The sequence below is a fragment of the Panulirus ornatus genome, chromosome 70 (assembly GCF_036320965.1).
Source record: "Panulirus ornatus isolate Po-2019 chromosome 70, ASM3632096v1, whole genome shotgun sequence".
Lineage (NCBI taxonomy): Eukaryota > Metazoa > Arthropoda > Malacostraca > Decapoda > Palinuridae > Panulirus > Panulirus ornatus.
In genome coordinates, this window is record NC_092293.1 from 1,983,558 (window position 1) to 1,990,885 (window position 7,328).

At 38.6% G+C, this 7,328-nt stretch overlaps 1 non-coding gene across 1 annotated transcript; it reads right to left on the bottom strand.

Annotated features, from left to right (window-relative positions):
* Positions 1–4,773: 4,773 nt before the first annotated feature.
* On the bottom strand, positions 4,774–4,845 carry TRNAV-GAC (transfer RNA valine (anticodon GAC)). Its single transcript has one exon. It is a non-coding gene; the product is annotated as a tRNA-Val (tRNA).
* Positions 4,846–7,328: the final 2,483 nt, after the last annotated feature.

The window sequence follows — 7,328 nt, forward strand, 5'->3', positions numbered from 1 at the left end:
TGGTAGAGGATGTGTGGATCAGGTGTTTGCTTTGAAGAATGTATGTGAGAAATACTTAGAAAAGCAAATGGATTTGTATGTAGCATTTATGGATCTGGAGACGGCATATGATAGAGTTGATAGAGATGCTCTGTGGAAGGTATTAAGAATATATGGTGTGGGAGGCAAGTTGTTAGAAGCAGTGAAATGTTTTTATCGAGGATGTAAGGCATGCGTACGTGTAGGAAGAGAGGAAAGTGATTGGTTCTCAGTGAATGTAGGTTTGCGGCAGGGGTGTGTGATGTCTCCATGGTTGTTTAATTTGTTTATGGATGGGGTTGTTAGGGAGGTGAATGCAAGAGTTTTGGAAAGAGGGGCAAGTATGAAGTCTGTTGTGGATGAGAGAGCTTGGGAAGTGAGTCAGTTGTTGTTCGCTGATGATACAGCGCTGGTGGCTGATTCATGTGAGAAACTGCAGAAGCTGGTGACTGAGTTTGGTAAAGTGTGTGAAAGAAGAAAGTTAAGAGTAAATGTGAATAAGAGCAAGGTTATTAGGTACAGTAGGGTTGAGGGTCAAGTCAATTGGGAGGTGAGTTTGAATGGAGAAAAACTGGAGGAAGTGAAGTGTTTTAGATATCTGGGAGTGGATCTGGCAGCGGATGGAACCATGGAAGCGGAAGTGGATCATAGGGTGGGGGAGGGGGCGAAAATTCTGGGAGCCTTGAAGAATGTGTGGAAGTCGAGAACATTGTCTCGGAAAGCAAAAATGGGTATGTTTGAAGGAATAGTGGTTCCAACAATGTTGTATGGTTGCGAGGCTTGGGCTATGGATAGAGTTGTACGCAGGAGGATGGATGTGCTGGAAATGAGATGTTTGAGGACAATGTGTGGTGTGAGGTGGTTTGATCGAGTAGGTAACGTAAGGGTAAGAGAGATGTGTGGAAATAAAAAGAGCGTGGTTGAGAGAGCAGAAGAGGGTGTTTTGAAATGGTTTGGGCACATGGAGAGAATGAGTGAGGAAAGATTGACCAAGAGGATATATGTGTCGGAGGTGGAGGGAACGAGGAGAAGAGGGAGACCAAATTGGAGGTGGAAAGATGGAGTGAAAAAGATTTTGTGTGATCGGGGCCTGAACATGCAGGAGGGTGAAAGGAGGGCAAGGAATAGAGTGAATTGGAGCGATGTGTTATACCGGGGTTGACGTGCTGTCAGTGGATTGAATCAGGGCATGTGAAGCGTCTGGGGTAAACCATGGAAAGCTGTGTAGGTATGTATATTTGCGTGTGTGGACGTATGTATATACATATGTATGGGGGTGGGTTGGGCCATTTCTTTCGTCTGTTTCCTTGCGCTACCTCGCAAACGCGGGAGACAGCGGCAAAAAAAAAAAAAAAAATAATAATAATAATAATAATAATAATAATAATAATAATAATAATAACAATAATAACAATAATATGATAATGATAATGATGATAATAATAATAGTAATAATAATAATAATGATATTAATAATGATGATAATAATGATACAACAATAATGATAAAAATGATAATAATAATAGAACTGATGATAATAATTATAATGATAATGATAACCATATAATAATAATACTAATAATAATGATAATGATAACAATAGCGATGATATTAATGATAATATCAATATCTATATTTTAAACTATTTATTTATTATACTTAACCACCGTCTCCCGCTTATCCTTCTTCCCTCCACCTCTGACACTTACATCCTTTTTGTCAATCTTTCCTCACTCATTATCTCCATGTGTCCAAACCATTTCAACACACCCTCTTCTGCTGTTGACCACTTTCACAAAGGTTACTACGTATTTACCCAATTTCGACGTCATTTGAATCACGTAAATTGCTGGACGAAGATGTACTATGGCGACGGTTACCAGTGTGTGCAGGACCATGACGATCGTACCAAATATTCAGCAATCCAGCTCAAAACTGTTACTACAACGGCGCCTCCAGCCAACAGTCTATAACAGAAAATCAACCTGAGTGTTGCAACGATGAAGACTTCCTCGATGAGGCCCCGAGGAGAGAAAGGACCCTGAAGGTGTTGTTGGCATTCACTGTGCCATAGTCTCCAAGATCACTGCTTCTCTGAACACAACTGACCATACAGAGATGCTGACCTTTGTGACCATCTTTACGATGAGTATAGGAATGCCAGTGAGCATCATCTTTCCCACCTCCACGACAAGTACCACAACTATCTCATCCAAGAATATTCTATGGACTTTCTGTGTGACCTGCACAGCGTAGTCAGCTCTTCTAATGATAGGAACCATTACCTCCACCACCATTCTCACGAGGATGATGAACACTAAGAGGAACATAGTCACCTGGAATATGAGTTCCCGCACGATATTCCTCACAACTCTCCGCACAAGACCTACGAGCCATCTTATTGCGCTCACTACCAGTGGGTCCATCACGCTCAAGAACTCCTGTTCGAGAACGAAGCAGGTGACTACAATGATCCAGATGGTGTAAAGTGCCAGGCGAACACTCTTACGAAGACATGAGAGAAACACACACCTGCACATACCCACAAGGTACAACAATGCCGGTGCAAAATATGGGAGGGTAACCAATGACCAGGTGGATCCACTGCGCCATGGTAGCCGGTCCAGGAGCATGAGCAGCATTTCCTTAGGTTTTGTTGATCCAATGTTTGGCAGGACACGATGAACGTTTTTGTACACACTGCACATGATGATGGATGATCTGTTTTTGTTTTAGTGAGAGATTGTTGGTGACATGTTCTCTTAATATCCCGGATAAAAAATATAGTTTGGTCGTAACCTTCGTATGGTTGTAGTTGTGTTTTTGTATTGTCTAGAGTAGTTATGATAATACTTGTGGTAGGCATGAATATGTGCATATCAAGGATGGTTAATCCTGTTTAAATGTAGGGTAGTTATGATAATCTTGAGGATAGTAAAAGGCGTGTGTTTTGATAGGGAAGTGTAGTGTGCTATATAGAGTAATGTAAATATTTGATGATATGTGTATGGGAAAGACGTCACCATCTTTTATCACACACGAAAGATCACTACTGCTGTAATGTACGTAATGTACAGTAATAATAATGCATAAGTTAGATTGCTGAAAATAATTGTATGGTATGAATGGTAAAGATGACAGTGATCAAAATTCCAGTAAATTTATTAATGAAAGTGATAATTATGCCACTGGTGGGGATTGGTAACTGTGTTAAGGGAATGATAACATTTCTTAGTAGCACCTGTGGCAATGGACACACCTTTGTAATGCTTGATCACTTACAAGCGATGAAATTTGATACGTAAACCATAGGTATTGTTCGTCAGGAGAACAATTTACAAATATTTATAAAAGACATATATATGTTAGATATATCTTTATCCGAGACGTGTAACACTTGTGTGGATGGACACACCTTTGTAATGCATGATCCATTACACTAAATTATATCTTCGCTATACCCTCTTCTTCACTACGCCGTTATTTCTACCATACCATCATCATTGTTCTCTTTGATGTTCACTAGAAATAGTTCTTATCTTCACTACATAATCATTCTGAATAAACTTTACCCCTTGATAACCCTTATCTCTACTACATTCGTATCTTCACTACATTCTTTTCTTCACTACAACCTATCTTGACAATATCCTTATCATCACTATACTCTTCCTCACTACACTCTCATCTTAACATCATCCTTCTGTTTACCGAACGTAGTTCAAAGTCTGACTTGAACGTAGCTTTGGAAAGTTTGTGTTCCTCATTGTGTTACCCTCTAATTATCATTGCAAAGGCAATTGTCACTACTCTCTAACTAAACTCTTATCGTTACTACACTCTCATCATTATCATCACTTCTTCATGTTCAATACAAAATCTCGACATATATATTCATCTTCACTACAGAATAATTTTCATTGCACCTTAATCTTCATTACTCCTTGTTTCAGCTACATTCGTATCTTCCATTCATTCTTATATCTTATATTAGTTACATCTTTACAATATCTTTATATCTTCTCTGTTCCGTCTTTTGAAAAATTGAAAATGAGAGTAAAGGATTTCCAGCCTCCCGCTCCCTCCCCTTTTAGTCGCCTTGTACGACACGCAGGGAATACGTGGCAAGTATACTTTCTTCCCTATCCCCAGGGATAACAGCATCTGGTGTTCCCAGACGGTCACCCATCCAAGTACTAACCAGACCCAACGATGCTTAACTTGACTGATCGAACGATATATATATATATATATATATATATATATATATATATATATATATATATATATATATATATATATATATATATATATATATATATATACTTATATATATATATACGAGACTGAAAATGAATTTTCCACATAACAAAAATGGAAGCGCCGGGGTTTGAACCCGGGTCCTCTCGCATGCCAAGCGAGCGCTCTACCACTGAGCTACGCCCCCAAGAACATTTTCTGGCACTTAGTATTACATAAAGCACTGAGATTACCGCGGCAAAATACTGCTTAACCGACCGTTGCCGACTAGCCGGCAAAATAACCACAGGGTAAGTCTCCATGTTCCTGTCGTAGGAGGAGGATCGCCAGAAGCTTCTGGAAGATTTCAAGGACGTCTTGGTGGACCTGACCCTTTCAGATAAGGTCGAAAACCCCAGTTCATTATGAAGATCTTCACTATAACGTTGGACGAACATACTGAATGTTGCACACATGTGATGCGGACAAAATGAAAAGAGATAAAGACAAAAAATATGTCTGGTGTGGGTCTCGAACCCACGACCTTGAGTGTGTCAGACTCACGCTCTACCACTGAGCTAACCAGACAATAGAAAATACGTCTGTTTCTTCAATTTGAATTAATGAAAATCTTTGCGAGGCAGCGTTTAGAAAAGAGAGATGTCTTTGACGAAATCTATATTGCTTGGCTCTTTCTTCTGTTCCTCATTATCGAAAGTAAACATACAGAAGGATATATATATATATATATATATATATATATATATATATATATATATATATATATATATATATATTTATATATATATATATATTTTTTTTTTTTTTTTTTGCTTTGTCGCTGTCTCCCGCGTTTGCGAGGTAGCGCAAGGAAACAGACGAAAGAAATGGCCCAACCCACCGACTTACACATGTATATACATACGTCCACACACGCAAATATACATACCTACACAGCTTTCCATGGTTTACCCCAGACGCTTCACATGCCTTGATTCAATCTACTGACAGCACGTCAATATATATATATATATATATATATATATATATATATAAATATATATATATATATATATATATATATATATATATATATATATATATATATATATATATATATATATATATATATATATATATATATATATTTTCAATAATGGATGGAACTTGGCTCCTAAGGTGATTTTGTTGTTGGAGTGGAACCTCCAGCCATTTTGTCCACCTTTTCCCACCTTTGTGGGGTTTGCTTCTTTGCTGCACCCGACATAGCCATCTGGGCGTAGCTATCTACCTGGGCTGGTGGGTCAGCCAGCATAGCTACACGCTCACTCGGTACCTGGGCTGGTGGACGAGCAGCCTTCCTTTCTTCCATGGCTACAGTCTGCCTAACGACCTGGGGTTGTGGAGCTGCCATCCTTACTACCACCCAGGTTGGTTGGGCAGCCTTCTTTCGTTTCTTTGCTACACCCTTCTGGTTGGGCTGGTTGGGCAACCTTCTTTTTCCTCTTCTTCGATACAACCTGCCAACCGAATTCGTCTGCTGGTGGGTCCGTTTCTTTCATGGATACAACCTCTGTAGCCACTTGGGCTGGCCGGTCAACCTTCGGTTGTAGGTAAAAGTATATATATAGAATAATGTGGTTATCATCAGCAGCCAGAGGCCATTCCTCCCTCCTTGCCTGCAGAGTTCTTGATTTTCTGGAAAGTTCTACGAGATTCTGGTAAGATAAATATCATTGAGAGGACGTTGTTAGGGGACAGTCAGGTTCAGTTTAGAGTTGGTTGTGGGATGGTCCTTTTACTGTGTCGTATCAGCCAGATGGGTATTTCTTTTCACAGTTTTCGTTAAAGTTTGTTTTCTAGAGGCATGATCTAGAGCACTATTTTCCATATGTTTATCATTATTGTTGTTATAGTTTCATTATCATCATTAGTTTTGTTATTGTTGACTTTCAGATATTTGATGTTATGTTCGTGATTGCCGTGGAAGCGTCTGACATCTTGCTAGAAGATTTTCTGGTCACAATATTTCTGCACTGGGGAGTTGATCGTATTCTTTTATTGCAGGTTTTGTTATTATCTTGCTTTACATTAAGGTCTACTGGAGGTTTTCCCAATGCTGGTTGAACATATGTCCAGCAACAGGAGATGGCGTAAGATACAGTATTGATGAAACTTATCTATCTATATACCTATATAAATAACGCTCTATCAATCTATCAATCTAACTATGTATCTATCTATCTATCTTTATCTGAAAGTCAACAATAATGAAATCATTGATATATGAAGTATAACAACGTCCTCTCAATGGCAATTATCTCACCAGAATCTTCTAGAACCTTCCAGAAAACTATGAACTCTGCAGGCAAGGAGGGAGGAATGGTCTCCGGCTATTGATAAAACCATATTATTCCATATATATGTTTATATATACATATTTATGTATATATATGAATGTATATATAACGTACAGAATAATGTGGCCATCATCAGTATCGAAGAAAACTGAAAAGATGAGGTCCCACCGAGATTCGAACTCGGATTGCTGGATCCAAAGTCCAGAGTGCTAACCCTTACACCATGGGACCTGATAAGAAAAGATGTGATTTCATCTAAATGTTTTACATATAATCAACCAGAGGCCATTCCTCCCTCCCTGCCTGCAGGATTCAAGGTTTTCTAGAAGGTTCTCGAAGATTCTGGGTAGGAACTGCCATTGAGAGGACGTAGTTATACGTATCATTAATATATTGTTGTTGACTTTCTGATTTAGAAAGATAGATAGATAGATAGATAGATAGATAGATAGATATGTAAAAACAGGTATTAGATAGATCGATAGATACGTAAGTCTGTATATGTCAATTTTCACAGAAATCATTGATATCTGCGTTATTCTGCAAGAAATACATGTACATGGATGTAGTGATAATATGGGTTAGGTATAAGACCAGTCGTGTTGAGATTGTAGTGAATGTGACCATTGACTTCAACCTTAATAGTGTAGTGAAGATAAAGTTGTAGTGAAGATAAATCTTGAAGTGACTCATAAGGTTGTTGTGAGTACA